This window comes from Carassius gibelio, chromosome A9 (assembly GCF_023724105.1).
Source record: "Carassius gibelio isolate Cgi1373 ecotype wild population from Czech Republic chromosome A9, carGib1.2-hapl.c, whole genome shotgun sequence".
Lineage (NCBI taxonomy): Eukaryota > Metazoa > Chordata > Actinopteri > Cypriniformes > Cyprinidae > Carassius > Carassius gibelio.
Window position 1 is genome coordinate 29418271 of NC_068379.1, and position 17383 is coordinate 29435653.

General features: G+C 37.0%; 1 pseudogene; it reads left to right on the top strand.

Annotated features, from left to right (window-relative positions):
• Window positions 1-17383, top strand: part of LOC128020188 (ceramide kinase-like protein) — a 52149-nt pseudogene that overhangs the window by 17022 nt on the left and 17744 nt on the right.

The window sequence follows — 17383 nt, forward strand, 5'->3', positions numbered from 1 at the left end:
GATGCAAGGAGGAGATTTAATATTTGGGGATTCAGTAAAAGCCCGTCTGAGACTCTAACAAGGACCAACAAAAAGATTTAGTATAAACTTCCTTCGTCAGCTGATTTAGATGCTGCCTTTGTGAAATGAGCATGTGTAATCTCTGCTAATCCCGGTCTGCAGACAAAGAAGCGCTGCACATTATCACTGATTTAATCTAGCATCACAATTAGGCTGGAAGTTCAATTTCAGAAATCCTTCTTTGCCCGCTGTCTGTCCCACATAAATACTACCATACAAGTAGTAGGCTATATTTAAAACCGGATTGGATGTGAGATATGAGTTTGGGACTAGAAAATGGTGTGGGGCAAATCTCTGGACCGTGTTTTTGTCCAATGAGGGCCTGGTCATAATGCTGTATTAATGCCAGCTAATCCTTGGAATTTCAGTTACAGCACTGAATAAGAGGTGATGTAACAGCAGCAGTGCTCAGGAGGTGCATTACTCGCTGGGAATTAGGGAGGGGATTGTCCAGGCCTCACAACTTTATGCTGTCAATCCCCTCCCCCACCTCGCTGAACCCTTACTTAGACTTCAGCCATGTAACTTCTTAGCACAAAAGTGTTTCTGAGCTGTAGCCCTTTAAAGATTTAAATGCTGGCTTTTTTGTGGGTAATTGTGAGTGAGGGCTGCATGTACTTTGGGCAGAACATGAATTAATTATCATAATTAAAGAATATGCCTTGAGGGAGCCCAGAGGAGAGAGGACATGCTTATTTAGTTCTGCGAGGAGAAAAATTATTACACAAAAATGAGATTCATTGTGGTGTTTTACAGTGGAAGTGTGTTAAGACATTTCAAAACCATTAAAATACAGTGTTTTAAAATGTATAGAGCCTGTAGACTTAAACTGTATATGTGTTTACATAAAATTAGAATCCTTTATGAATGGAAAACATAGTCATTTTCCTCTCATAGGAATTGTGTCCACCTACAAAAATAACCACACGTTACACAGCAAAAATTACTTCTTAATTAGATTAATTTTCAGTGAAAATATCTAAAACTTAATTCTAAAAATGACATAAATTATTTTTTAGACTTAGTTTGAATCTTGATAAGTGTATTTTCAGTGTTTTTTGTTTTGTTTTGTTTTGTTTTTTGCTAGTTTGTAACTTTTGTCAAATCTTCCTGAAAAACACTTTATATCACAATACTTAATATCTTATGCAGTGTACTTTGGATGTAAATGTAAAGAGTTTTAGATATTTCAACTGGAAGATTAGATCAGGATTATGATTTTTTTTTTTTTTGCAGTGCAGATAAAATAATAAACAGGATTTTACAGAATAATTCATTTACAGCCGATGTAATTTCAGCGATACTAACCAAACAAAATTACAAAAGCAATTAAAAAATAAACAAACACTTGCATTAACAATTTTTTCCCCCTAACCTAAGGAATGTAATTTCACATATGTTTCAAATATAATTTGAGTTAAAAATATATTTTTTAAGTAAGATCTGATGATTGAAATAAGCAACATTTTGAGATTTTATACAGTGTAAATAAAAGATTAACCATTTGGGGTCATGATGAATCTATATTTTAGTACAGTACATCCTCTCTCCTATAGATGTAATAAACCAACATTGATAAGGGTCCATGTCTTTCCTTCTCCAGGTTCTGATGAGCAGCAGAGCAGCTGTCATGTGCTACATATTTATACCGTCACAAACTCATACAGTTGTTAATAAAGCATGGCTTTTTATTTGGTCCTTGTGGAAATGTTCACCCCATCCCCTGCATCTCATGCACATGCTCTAACACACACATAGATGCATGTTTTTTTCATAGCTGGATAATCTGTTATTTTATTAGCAGTTAAGGGAGTGCATTCTGGATTTTAGGGGTGCTCACCTGTTACAGTGGTCTTTCCCAGGGAGGCGGCACAATGGAGGGACACTCAGCACAAAAGGTGAACGGTCCAAAAAAGCAGCCCCAGACCCTCAGTCCACGGTTTGATTTTATTCAAGGTGAGCTCTGAATGCCGTCTGCAGCATCGCCCATGTTTTTCTGACTAGCCATGTGATGTGTGCTGACACATGAGGTGCGTCCGCTCAGATGACAGATTAAACCCCTGCGGTCAGAGAGTGAGCAGTAGCAGTAGACTCCTTGTGTCCTTAAACCCTCTTTTGAAAGATTAATCTTGGCGGGTCAATCAGAGCCCGGGAAGCCCTCCGCGCTCCGCTCCGGACACATAATGTGCTCTTGGTGCTCTTGTCAAAGCGCATGGTCACACTCCTGCGTCAAGCTGGACTTTATTGTTGTAGACCTAAAGGGAGGAGAAAAGACAAACAGAGAGGGGAGAGAACTCAAGGGTCAAGCACTGGGTCCATCTCATTCCTCCAAAGGCTTTTGTGACCTATCTGAATTCATATGTGCATTTGGCATAAAGCACAAGAGTTGCTATTGTGTGCCGTGCATTAAACCGCTTTGAGTTGTTTAACAAGATAATAGGGAAAGCAAAATCTCCCTTGGAACGCGATTTTAAAAGTACATTCAGAATTTGAAGGACGCTGGGCCTTTCGCCGAGCTTGCGTGGGATTTACATGAGCTGATGTACAAAAGCTCGATAGCCGAGTGGATAATGTTACACATTAACAGGTTTTCCATTAAGTCAACCTCTGCGTATCCATGGTGACTCTTTCCCCTTGGCTCCTTGGAAACGGATCAATCTGTGTATCTTATTGACTGGAGCGCTCTTACTTCAGTTGATGTTTTCTGGTCAACCCAAACTCTGTTTATATGCTGGTGAGAGTTGCTTGCTTTGATCCTGTTTCACATTAAAGACAATAAATAAATAAATAAAGTTAACGTTTTAGTTCAAAGGAATAAGTCTGTCATCATTTAATCACCTTCATCACATTGAAAACTCGTATGATTCTAATTAGCGATAAAAAAAATTCATAAATCGTGATTTTAAATTGAATAATAAAACTAAAGTGTATAATATCTGCACTGCCAAACAGAATGACTTCAGAAAACAAGATGCTAATGGACGGCAAAAAAAACCCTATCTTTAGTGAGTATGTATGTCCTATTTTACACTTACAATATTTAAAATTGGTAATGTCTTAAATATAATTATATTTTGTCTTACTGGTGAACCCCTCCCCCCTTACGGTTTTAGTTTGATTATAAATAAAACAATTTTACACTTATACAAGTCACAAGCAATGAAAATAGGTATTAATGTATTTTGGTGCATTTCCTCTCAGTCAAATTCAACTTATTATAAAGATTTTACTTGCATAACAATTCAATTTAAAGTCTAATTTGCTGACTATATAGACTATATTTTTGAAGTAATTTTCCTTTTTGCAGTGAAATGTAAGATTGCTCAGAAATTGTTAGATCTGTTTATACAGGTTCTTGTACCATTGTACCTTTGGGGTTACAGCAACTTATCACTTGGGAAGTAACCTTAAAGAGAGAACTTTGTATTTTATCTACCAATAAAAGGTGTATATTCATAGTAGTAATGTGCCCTTAAGGTACTACAATGGACCTTTTGGGGGTACAAAGGTTTCTCTTTTAGGGTACTGCCCCAGTGACAAGCTGTTGTAACCCTAAAGGTACAATTTTTGCACTGACATTTTGGTAGAATTTATTTTACAGTCCTGTTCCGCATGTACATACTATCTACTTATAATAGCAATTACAACAACTGAGTATTAACTAGGTACTAATCCTTAACCTACACTTCACCTAATCCTAATTTATCCATGTACTATAATTACATAATTACATTAAAGTAACCCTAAGCCAAACCCAAATCCTAACCCTAACCATATAGTAATTAATATTACTCAGTACTTTTATGTATAATTACACTGTAACAAGGACACCTTAAAATAAAGTATAACCAATTTCTTTTTTCTTTTTTGAGAGTGTAAAAATCAAATCAAATCTGGAGGTGCCTAAAGATTCCCGTCCATAAAAGCCACCGTGTACCTCGGGCTCTGTTGGGACGTCTCAGGGTGGACAGATGCTCCTGTGGGCTCTGCTGTAGGTAGGACTGCAGTATCACTTTCACAAGTGCTTCTTGTGGATTTTTTTCTGCGTATTCCCAGTGGATCTTCCCTATTTCTCTGTCTGTCACACCCGCCCCGAGATAGACGTGTATGCAGACATAATGGATGCACCTAACACATGGTGCTGTTTTTCCCCCTCTCTGGCCAACATTAGGAATAGTGCTATTGTCCACACCAAAAACTAGCTGTATTTGGAAAAATATACATGTGCTTCCCACGCTTTAACATGGAATAATTAATAGAATGCATTACATGTTTAATTTTATTGTCAGAGCATCTCTGTTCGTCTCATTATATGGCGCCTGTGTCAATTAATTGTTCCAATGAAAGCAAGTGCATTGATTTGAAGCCCAAACCTCCACCGCAGTTCCCCACCTCGTCTAGTGGTTGGAGCAGCTCCTGCCTGGTGATGCCTCTGCTGGAGGGGACAAATCTGGAGAGGGCTGGGTCTCCCCCACTGCTAATGCGCGCTAATGCCAGTCCCTGACACCATGCCAGATGCTCCGCTCTTGGCAGAGGATCTAAGGAAATGTCGAAGCACTCGTCCCCCGTATGGAGATCCCACAGCCGGTGGGAAAGCGGGACAGGAGAGTGACACTCTTTTTCTCTCTCCCATTGCATCTCCTGTATGGCCTCAAGATCTCTTACCTCCCCTCGGGCCTGCCGGATCCAGCTCCTCTCCGATCCTGACCTTTCCCACTGCAAGGCCCCAGTCTGGGCTTATCCGTTGGAGGGCTGACTCCCCTCGCCAGTCAGCCAGCCAGGGATTTCAGGGCAAAAATAAGACATCTGTTCTTGAGGATTAGCAAATATTCTGTGCACCCCAGAAAGCCCGTTTGGGTATTGGGGACTCAGCGAGTGGAACGGTTTATGGGTTTTATGGGTTACTTAAGTGCAGTTTGATGGCTGTGTTATGTACCTTGCGACTCTCTTGTCCTCTATGTGCCTTTTTAAGTGGGCTTGGCCAAATCAACATACTGTTATTGTATAAAAATGAAAACTTTAATTTTCAGAATCCCTAACTGAATTTCTCGACGACATTAAGACTTTTCTTATCAGATGTTTTATCCATATCTGGTGGATTTCATAAATCCAGCAGACACCTATTGTTGTCTTTCTATCCCTCTTCATGATCCATCTTCAAATTACCTTCGAACTATCCATCTATCTATTTATGAAAAGCCTACACATCTTAAAGTTTGACTTTATACATTTTTCAGTTAAAATCAGTAATGAATTTGTTTATTTTAATTCTACTTCCTTACATTTAAAACCTAGGGATTTATTTGGAATTTAAAAGCATTCTCATTCTGAATTCTACACGGCACATAACTCAGAAACAGGGTGAATTCACGGTCACACAAATAACACTACACTGTAATTTGAAGCATCGATGCCTTGCAATCAAACCATGACTGGACCGCATGGTCAATCCACTCATTAGCACAGTGAGCGAGTGTTTACGGGCAGTCCCGGGGCTTTGTTTGTCTCTGAAATCAATGTGTAACCTGACTCTGCTCTCAGGTAATTTACCCGATTATGGGAAAAGTGCTCCCCTGTGCCAAATCATCTTCTCCACAGGGAGACCCTCAGCCACACCATTCAGATGCTCCTTACCTTTCCCATCAGCACCCTCTGTGCCCTGAGACGGGGGCTGGACAGAGACAGATGTAGCTACTGTGTTGGGTGACATTAGCCGGTCTTGATAGCCCTCAGGGGTAAAACAGCCTTAAGCCTCTGAGTCATAAGGTGACTGCATCGCTGCAGAACGTGCTGACCTCATGGAATGTCCACAGGTGGCAGAGACACATGTCTGAAATGTGGACGTCACTACAAAGCTATTGAGAGGACAAACAGAACCAACTTGCTCACATGAAAGGCACAATACATGTGGGTGATTGTCAACAAAAACATGCCCAGGTCATTTACACTCATTGGATTTCATTGGATGGTACCCTAAGGTATAAAAGATAAATGGTACATATTAGTACCTCATTTACCCATACCCTAAGACTATATATTAGTACATAAAATTTACAAATCAGATATGTATGTACCATATAGGGGTATATGTGCTACAATTATGTAACTTTTCAGCTTTTGTAATTTTTTCTTTTTTTTGTAAGATTGAATTTAAATGATATATAATTTATATATATATTCTGCACAACAAATGCAACCATTAAAAAAAGTATATTTATTATAAATATTACATAATTGCACTGAATTTATATTACATTTCATAATATTACTTTTAAAAAAAAATTTATGTGGCCTGGACATGTTCTAAACAGGTTTTGTGAAATTCACCCATTTAAGAGAAAAATTACCTAAAACAGACTACAGAAGTGATTAACGTCAATAAGGTTTAATTAACGTGTGAACGCAGGTTGTCTGAAGTCTTTTTCAAGCTGCTAATCACAGTGGCCTTTTGCGGGAACACAAACAGGACTCATGGAGGTGAAACCTGAGTGTGGCCCCTTCATCTGGATTGTCTTTCAGCGAGCTCCTGGGAGCCACCATGCATCACTCGCACAAACATGGGATTATGTGCCATAGTAACGGTATCGTGCATGCTGACGGGCTACACCCCCACTCTCCCTTCTGTGGTGTTTAGATTTATCCTGAACTCCAGCTCAGATATGATCATTTAAACAACAGAAATATAGTTTCCTGTTTCAGTGTAAAGAATTAATCAGAGATGAGGGCTCTGTTCTAATATCTTTTGAATTGTCTTGCTGTCTACTGTGTATATAGAGAGCTAGAACCTCATAAGTAACTGATTTGGAACATTCTAACATTCTGACAAGTTTGGTCAAGTTAGCTAGACATGTTTCTAAGCTAAAAAACAAACAAACATATACAATAAACTGAGTACATAACTGAAGTCAAGCACCAGTACTATTCTTGCAAAAGAGAACTACTAGAATTAATGAATGAATGAATAAATAAATAAATGTTTTTGTGACGATGCAAACTTTAGTTTAGGTATTTCTGTACTTTTTTCATACTTTAAACTAAAAATAAAACATTTTCATATTTAAAAATAAAATATAAATAAAACAATTTTCTTAAAAAAAACTTTTTATAATAAATATAAATGATAAATGAATAAATAATTAAAGCTAAGCTTTTTCAAAATAAAATAAAAAATAAAAACAAAACTATTTTTTTTTTTAATTTGCAACGTTCATGTTAGCATATATTTACAATAAGCATCTCTCTCTCTCTTTTTTTTTTTTTTTTTTTTTTGGTCAGCAGTCTTTTTTTACGGAGTTCACTGCAGTGCATTCTGGGATTGCCCTCATACAAATCATGCACCATAGAAGACAGTATAGTTATGCTACCTACCTTTAAACATAGCCATTGCCATGTAATTATGATATAATGCTATCCATATAGGTAGTATACAAGGTTTTGGAACAGAGAGTCTCTTGGGAAAATCAGAGACTAAAAGGAGACTCTTTATAAATAGCAAGTTTTTGTGTGGATATTGTGAACTATCTTTATGAAATGGTGATGCAAATGTGCCCCCTAAATCTGATTCAATAGACGCTCATTGTTTTTTATGTGTTGTGTGGTAGGCCCGAAGCCCCCTTGGTAAGGACGAGGGTTACTGAGCCTCCTGAGCCACATTCACAGCTATAACAGCAGCGATGGTCCCGCCCCCCTGCACCTGCCCACATAGATCAGCATCCCCACGCTGAGCGAGACTCGCAACCTTATTTCAAGATCCCAAATCCCCCTCATCCTCCCCACCTCACATCCTTCATCTACTTTCGTGCACGTTTTGTGTCTTTTTGAACTGTGACCTTGGGCACCCCCTTGAACTCATGCACTGTGATGTCAACAGGGAGTACGGTGGAGGGCAAGCCGAGGGTAGCGGCTCGTTAGCAGGTCGAGGGTCGAGAGCTTCAGGGGCCGGATTAGAGTAAATGAGGGAGATGATGGAGGAAGGAACGAGAGCATTGAGCTTCACCTCCGCATCCTTCATTCTCAAGCACTCCAGTTAGGCCGGGAGAGAATGCAGTTCCCTAATTTCTGCTAATTATGATCCACCATTACTAAATATTGGGTTCTCTCTGCAAAGAAGGGAAAACAGAAAATAGTAAATCAAATATTGATGGCAAGTCCTGGAAAAAAAAATATTACAGTTTCCACATAAATATTAAGCAGCACAGCTTTTTAGTACATTGATATTAATAAGAAATGTTTATTGAGCTTCAAGTCAGCAGAATCATTTTTGAAGGATCATGTGACATTGACGACTGGAGTGATGTAAAAATTCAGCTTTGCATCACAGGAATAAATTATGTTTTAAAATATACGAAAATACAAAACTTATTCTTGCAAATGCAGGAAATAAACCCTATAAAAAATATATAAAATAAAACAATAATAATAATAATAATAATTAACCTAACCCTAACCCATACCTAACATTTTACAATGTGTCTATTTATTTGGTTACACTTTATTTTAAGGTGTCCTTGCGTAATTATATATATAAGTACTGAGTTATATTAATTACTATATGGTTAGGGTAAGGATTTGGTTTGGCTTAGGGTAACTTGCATGTAATTATGCATAATTCATTCTTACTATAATAGTAAGTGCATGTAACATGTAACAAAGAGATCTTAAAATAAAGTATCACCTATTTATTTATTCATTTATTACAAATCAGGACATCCCAAAAGGAGGTTTTGGTCAATTTTGACAGATTTAGCTCAATTCTGGGTATAAATTCGTACCCGTATAATATTCACATATAATGCATTGCCCACGCCACTTTTTAGTTATTGGTGTCACTCATCTCCCACCACAAAAACGTGAACAGAGAGAGACGGAGAGCCTACATGGCGCATGTATTCAAGCCTTCTCCTCATTCTTGGCAGACATTCAGCCGCTGTAAACAACAGACACTGATCTGACCTTTTCAGTCGGTGGAGACTGAACTCACGCTGTGTGAGAGCCGTTCTGCAGCAAGGGTGGCAGACAAAAGCTGAACTCACCACAAGAAATCGTTATTATGTAGGACAGGGGCTTTGGCTCACATTAACAGATGTGCTCTTCTCTAAACTGGATGAGTATCAAGCACTTAAATGAATGCCCATGGGATTCATGACACAAGGGGATTGATGTATCCTCCCGCTCTTTGTTGTTTTCTTTGCTCTGCAGGTTTTAAGAACCGTCCCAAGACTCTCAAAGTCTTCATGAACCCCATCACCCACAAGAAAGAGGCATACCAGATCTACCTGGATGAAGTTGCCCCGTTCTTCAAGCTCACCGACATAGAAGCTGATGTGACCAGTAAGTGTCTTGCATCCGTACTGTACAAGATAACAATTGGTTACATAAGTAGGTTTTCGTCTCAGGTTCAGCTTGAAATCTTCACGCACAGGTGACTGCCGCCCCCTCAGGCCTCACTCGAGGTCAAAGTGCATTAGCGTCTGCCCTCAGGGTTTGTTCACTCATAGGATTCATTCCTCGTGCTCAGCAATTCCCTATATACTAACAAGCTGGTGCTTTACGCCATTAGGCATTGGCAGTGGATCATAGGAAATCAATATTTTAGTGTGAGGAATGTCAAGGTCCCTATGTTAATGCATCATTTGAATACACACTCAAATGGGAAATTAATCATGTTTACCATTTTAATTGCCATCTCTCCATGCAATTTACTAAAAACTAACATTTAGAGGAATACTAAATATATTACTAGATTTGACTAATAATACAATATATCAAAATATCCTACATTGACCTTTTTTTTTTTTTCTCGAAGAATTCTCGAAACGCAACTTACTTGAGAAGCAACACTGCATAAATGATCAAAGCTTGTTTTCTTAGATTCATAGTGTTTGAATTTAAATGCATTTCCTCTTACTGCACTGGAAGATTTATTTCTTTATATCTTTATTTTAACGTTTGTTTTTATCTCGTTCATAGTTAAAAGAAGTGGATAAAAAGTGGCAGTGCTGTAAGACAAAGTATACTTGTATTACTGATGCATGCTCTGAAAACATGTATTTAATATGCAGTGATGCTTTTCAATAAACGTATCTAATTAAAAAAAAATGATTTTTAGATAATTAAACTAGAAAATTTGAAAAAATAGGATTAAATAGGTAAATAATTAGGTAAATAATTTTTTTTTTGTAAAACCAAATTGGATTAGTGTAGAATATTAAGAGTGGGCCATCAAATAACCACCTAGCAAACACTCAGAACACCCTGGCTACCACGTAGCATCTATTCTCAGCCTCAGATGACATGCCCACGGACAGTTGGCTTAAGTGGAAACACTTTGGTAGTTTTGAAGTCGCCATCGGATTGGCTGAATTATACAGGATTTCCAGGAGATGTATGTGTTGCATTCTTTAACGTTCCACCTGGAAACAATTATTCTGTGAATCCAAACCCCCTCGTGTTAGAAAAAAGCGGTTGTTTTTACACCTGTGACAATGAGTGCTTATCAGGATCAACTAAATGCTCTTCAAAGTCAGGTTGACTTTGAATGGCTGTCAATTTTCTGCTGGAAAAAACTATTGTGAAAGTGTTACCAGTGATATTGTTCCTCTGTGTTGTTGGGTCCTGTCCCAAATGGCGTTCTTCACGTGCACTTACCGTACAGACTTATTGTACAGGGCCTTATAGTTAGAGGTTTGTGGTGGGGACTTTCCTACTCTAATAGAATTAAAACTTTATAGTGATCTTTATCATCCTTGGTGTGAACAGCCCTTAATTTGTAAGAATCTTATTCATATGTTTTTGTATTTTTTGTCTGCTTACGCCCCACTGATACATTTAAGGGTGGCCTGGACCATCATGCTTAATTTGTTTTAAAAATGATAAGTTTCTGTACAAATAGACAAAATCAGCACTTTGTAAAATAGTGATGTTTTCTCATGAGACTCGGTGGAGTTTATCAATTAAAAAATTTGGTGTTGGCTTGTCTTTTCAATTAGGCTGATCAAAGTACAGCTAGGTGCTAACAACTCCGAAAACTACCAGAAAAATTCTGGAACTCATTAAATATATACTGTCTACCAAGTGCATGCATGTAAACGCCATGCTCGTAAAAATGCAAAAACGATCTGATTACGCTACACCAACAGTCGGGTTTAGGAGTGGACATTTGTGCTTTTTTTTCTAAATATTGTTTGCTCCCATCACATTGTACAAATTCAGACAAAATCACCACCTTATCAAATAAGTTTTTTGGGTAGAGTTTTTTGCTTTTTTATTGCTTTTAAATTTGGGTTGCCATGGCTCAAACAGCAGAGAATGTTAGCAACTTAAATGTATAAGGTCCACTAGTGCATGCATGTAAATGTGATGCTTATGAATATGGTAAGATTTAGGTTTAGGGTAGAACCTACTTTTTTTTCTAAACATCATATGTTCCTGTACAAATCACATTGTATGAATTCAAATGAAATCAACACCTTATGAGTTAAACAAATGATCTTGCTTTATTAAATTTGCTGACATGATAAAATAGACTGATAAAATTTATACCGTCTACATTAGTGATTTTTTTATTTTTTATTTATTTATTTATTTTTTTGCTGGTTTGCTTTTTTTTAATTTTGGTTGCTGTTGCTCAAACAGTAGAGTATGGTGCTAGCAAAAACATTCTCATAAAATGCATGAACTGATGCATATCAAATGCATTCAGATGTGATGCTTATGAATATGCAAAAATGTTTGCACAACCAAGCTCTCCTTTTTCTTTTATTCCTACATCACTCAATAACTCTCTGCAGTGCGCTTGTGGTTTTGTATGTGTGTGTGTTCTCATAAAGTAGCAGCTGTAAAACACTGCTGTGGATCATTCTAAATGCATCTCACACACATAATGAAAGGAGAAGTGTATCCTCCGTCAGTAACCTGACCCAAGGGGAGGGACTGCACCCATCTGTTCGAACACCGTGTGGGACTACACCCTCTCCTCCCCTTTACCCACCTCCTCACATACACAGACAGCACCCCATACTATATACACATAGACATCCATGCACTACTGCACACACACCCGAATACGCACCAGGCGCCCCCTGCTTTTGGGAAGGGGACTCCACAATCTGTGCTCCAATGAATGTGACTACCTGATTCCAGAAGCCATTTGAACAGTAATAGAATCCGATTCCTGATGATGTGCTCCCGAGGGCAGAGGCTGAGAGCTCGAGGTGGAGCCATTAAATAACATTTTACCTAACAGAAATTAAATATCTCATTCTGCCTCTCCGAACACAGAGCTTTGAGAATATACATGATTGAATTTGCTCTATAGACTCTGTGAGAGATGAACAGGCAATATTAGCCAACTGTTGTGTTTGAGAGAAGCAATTACAGTGTGTAATTCACAGCTATTTACTGATAACCAAAGCTTGTACATGGAAATCTCATCTTTGACACTTATATAGTTATATAAGAGTCTAATTGGGCATTTTATGTGCTTAGACCAATTTTAAATCGAAGTTAGATTTTTTTACTAAAATGAATGATATTTCACAGCTCAGGCCAGAATGTGGCTCAGTAAGTGAGATGTGAAAAAGGGTTGGGGTTTTGTTTGGCAAGGTCAGAGCTGATTTTTTTTTTACATTCTATTTATTAAAGAATATCTATCTATCTATCTATCTATCTATCTATCTATCTATCTATCTATCTATCTATCTATCTATCTATCTATCTATCTATCTATCTATCTATCTATCCTTATGAAACAAAAATATATTGCAGTATATTGGAAAATATCCTGTAATATATTAGGCATATATTCTTATATATATTTATTTTTAAATATATATAAGAATATATTATATATTTTTTTTTTTACATTCTATTTATTAAAGAATATCTATCTATCTATCTATCTATCTATCTATCTATCTATCTATCTATCTATCTATCTATCTATCTATCTATCTATCTATCTATCCTTATGAAACAAAAATATATTGCAGTATATTGGAAAATATCCTGTAATATATTAGGCATATATTCTTATATATATTTATTTTTTCCAATATATTGCAATATATTGAAAGCGGCAATCATTTGTATATTTTGCAATATATTATATAATATATGCATCATCAATATATTATTAAATGTATTCAAATGTATAAAATATTAGAAAATAAAAAGGGAAAATAAGATATTACAATATATCACAATATATTTTAAGAAATATATTTTCCTTTCGTAAGGGTATCTATCTTTCTATCGGTCTGATTTTTTGTCTGTCCCTACAGTTGTGCACAGTTTTCATGGTCTGTAAGCTGGTACCAGGGAGAGCCAGGCACGTCATAATGAACAGACTGGCACTTGCATTTCTGTTTGCATCATGAAACATGTTTTTAAACAACAACAAAAAAAAAAACATCCATCTGCAAGTGTCACATCAGCCACGGTGAGCTCTTTGATGGGAGGTCACAGCTGGGACCCGTTCAATGGTGGAGGTGCCCCAGAAAATACTAAGTGGGGCATGGGAGTGTAAAATGCCATCTGCGGTGTGCCGCCCCTCTTCCCCCACATTCAGTGGCATTTTTCCTTGCCACACAGGCCAGGGGTTTCACACAACATGACATCACACTGAAATTACAATTCTATTAGAGCCTATGTCCAATAAAATTTACTGACCACATTTAACCCTATTTTTCTGACAATGACCCTGTGTTTACCTTGTTACTCAAGTTACATCATATTTCTGTAATAACTGCAGAAGTGAATGGTGGGAAAAATCTTGACCTTGTTTTGTACAGCTTGGGCTGGCCAAACACAAGAGCGGTTGCCTCTTTGCGCCACAACTCATATTCTTGATTAAAAATGCAAACAGCATGCAAGTATAAATTCTGCTTTACAGCCAGTACCATATGTTCGGCTGAAGCCATTTGCCAATGCCTGGAAAAGTGTACAAAAGGCAGTTTGGAGTGCTTTTTTTGTTTTGTTTTTGTAAAAAAAAAACATTAACTCTTTCTTTTCCACAGTCACTAAGAGAAAGGGCCACGCACTGTCCATTCTGAAAGACTGCAGCTTGGAAAACTATGATGGATACATATATTATTGTAATGCAAATTATTTTTTCCTAAGATATTAGGTTCCTATCTCAGGGTGTTTATACTCAACTAAAACCGTAAAATATAAAACAAGCGTTAGCTTAAAGAAAGGGAAACGTTTCACATTCTTATATAGTTTAATTTGATGCACTTTAAAATAAAATAAGAAAAAAAAAAAGCTAATTTTTTGGTTCAGCACATTTCACTTTTGTTCAGACATGAACATGGTGATGGCTATCAGTCAGTATTTTTTTTTTAAGTTATATGTTGGAGCCAAGTTCCTGAGAGTATCGGTTTGAACAGGATTTTTGATTAAAGGGTACATAACACACAGTTTCACCTAATCTCATGTTAATCTTAAGTATATATACACTCTCAGAAAAAAAAGTACAAAACGGTACCTTTAAGGAACAAAAGCTTGTCACTGGGGTGGTACCCTCAAAGGTACATTATTGTACCTTGAGTCAAAGGAGCAAATTTGTACCTTACTTTTTTGTACCTTCTAAGGGCCAATACTGTACCTTTGAGGATCAATAATGTACCTTAGACAAAGGTACAATAAAGTACCTCTGGAAAAAGGTACAATTTTGTCCCATTAAGGTACCACCCCAGTGACAAAGCCATTTTGTACCTTTAGGTGGCAAAAAAGTTCCTTTTTATTCCCTAAGGAGTGAAAGAAAATGAAGGCAAACAACAACTAACTGCATTTTAAGACATTTATTTTAGTCCTTAAATGGAAAACAGTTTAATTCACAGATTCAATAATAATTAATCTCACAACCATACAATGTAACAACCCAAAATAAAATGTAACAATGTTTAGGATGTCATGTCTGATATAAAAACATTAAAAATAATTAATTACATTTTTTTAAGAAGCATTTCACTGACAAACTGACAACTTACTGCCACTCCAAAAACAAAATGAACAGCGATATCAGAGAATAAATACAATGGAACCATTTATATTTTCCTTCTTTCAATTTCATGAACATCACTAATAAGAACAGCAATATAGTGCAGAAAAACATGAGTTTTTTATCAAAGACCAAGCAAAACACTTTAGCACACCACACCAAAGTAAAGAGAGTAACATAACGGATAAACTAAATGACACTTGATGTGTTCTGGATTAAAAAACACAAGCTTTGAGCTCATCCACAACCCTCTACAGCCCTCCCAACACAGCTTAACATAAATGCCCCATACTAACAAACAGTTTATCATCGACACAGTATGTATCTGCTGTAGCCTTCTCTGAATGTACCGGGACAGGCTCGAGGGTTAGTGTCACGTTTTCTTTCCACTGCTGAACAAATCGGTTGAATTTGGCTTGCTTCTTAAACGACCCTTCAAAGAGGCATGAAATCATCCTCTCAGTCAATCCATAGTCCACTGCTTCTCCATCAACATCATTATCTAGACAAAAGAGAAAAGAAAAACAGCAATGTTAACCACCACTTTGGTAACAACATACAACAATTTAAAAAGGCAGACTGTAACGTTTGTGTAAGTCAATGGGGAAAAAGTTCGAGTCTAGTTCGCGCGAATGACGCGAATTGAGCGTTTCGCGCGATACGCGCGTTAAGCGCGAATGGTGCTTTTTGTGCATTTAAGCGTTTGAGGCGAATTCGCGTCTGCCGCCCGAGTTGAAAAATTTGAACTTGGGCGTCAATTCGCGCCGCGTTAACCAATCAGGAGCCTGCTAGGAGTCACTCATTCAACATGGAGAAACAACTGATGCTGTCAGTGAGCAGTCAACCAGAGCTTCATGACAAAAGTTCATATTCCAGGAATAAAAAGGACCTAACGATATATATATATATATATATATATATATATATATATATATATATATATATATATATATATACATATTAATAGATTAATTGAATAAAGGACAAAGATAAGAAACGTTTCGCTTTACCCCAAACGAATTACATTTTATCTTGAACCACTAGAGACATCAGAGCCAGCGGCAAATGTCAGAAGGTCTATCCGAGCTGAGGCTGCTCTCGGCGGATACATGATGATGGGGCTCCCGCTGATCATGTGGAGCTCATGTCTCCGAGATCGGCGAAACACATTTTTTAAATAGACGCTGTCTTTATAAATAAACCGCATATTTAAAGACTAAATCATACTTTCAAACAGTCACTGGCTATCGATAGTCACATTCCGCCCAAATGGCTTTGCTTTAGCTTTAAAATATTCCAGAACAAGAGACTGTTGGGCGGCAAAAAGGTTTTTTTTTTTTTTAATCGTTCTCCTCTGACGCAGTGCAGCTAGCTCACATAAGTCAGAACAAAAGATTTTTCGGCGGCAAAAACGCTTCTCATCCAACTCTGACGCAGTAGTTTTACAGCTAAGCTATAATGATGTGGAAAAAACGTTTTTGCCGCCCATTAGTCTTTTGTTCTGAAATATTTTAATATTTCACGTTAACGTTAACTTTTCGGCTGCAGAGTTGGATGAGAAGCGTTTTTGCCGCCGAGAAGTTAACGTTAGCTCGATGGTGAACTGTAGCCAAGATAGTACTGCTACTTATAATAATATTTATTTATGCTATTATTATATAATAATATTTTAACTAACGTTAACTAGTTAACGTTAATAATGGCAATCGTCAAAGTGAGTCTAGCCAGCTAATGTTGACAGAGTATGAACTTGGCTAGCACTAACATTAACAGTAAAAGTTAACTTCCAACTTTGAATTAACACCACAAACACTGATTAAAAATTCAAATACTTTACCTTTGAATTTACTTTTCTCCTCTTCAGTGACCTCTATCCCCAAAGTAAATAACTCCGTGATTAAATCTTCCGTTGATAAATGTCGAAGGGCCATCCTCCCACCTTTGATCGACACTGACAGAGACTGACAGTTGGATCACTGTCGATTCACTCATGTATCCTTCCGCGCTGCAATATTTATGCTTCCGCCGAGTCAAACTCTGGTTAGCCTGTAGCTAGATCCTTTCAATAGAACACAACTTAAAGCGTTAACAATTATTTGTCTGTTTTATTCTAATATAAATAGGGTAAATAGTTTGAAAATCAAATTCTTCAATACTGTTTGTGAATATAAATGATTACATAATCCTCATTAACATGATTAAAATGATTCAAAGGGACATTTCACAAAAAAAAAAAAAAAAAAAAAAAAAAAAAACATTCTGATTTATTTTGCCCATATCTCAAAACTTCACAGTTAATTTAGTTTGACATTATTGAGTTTG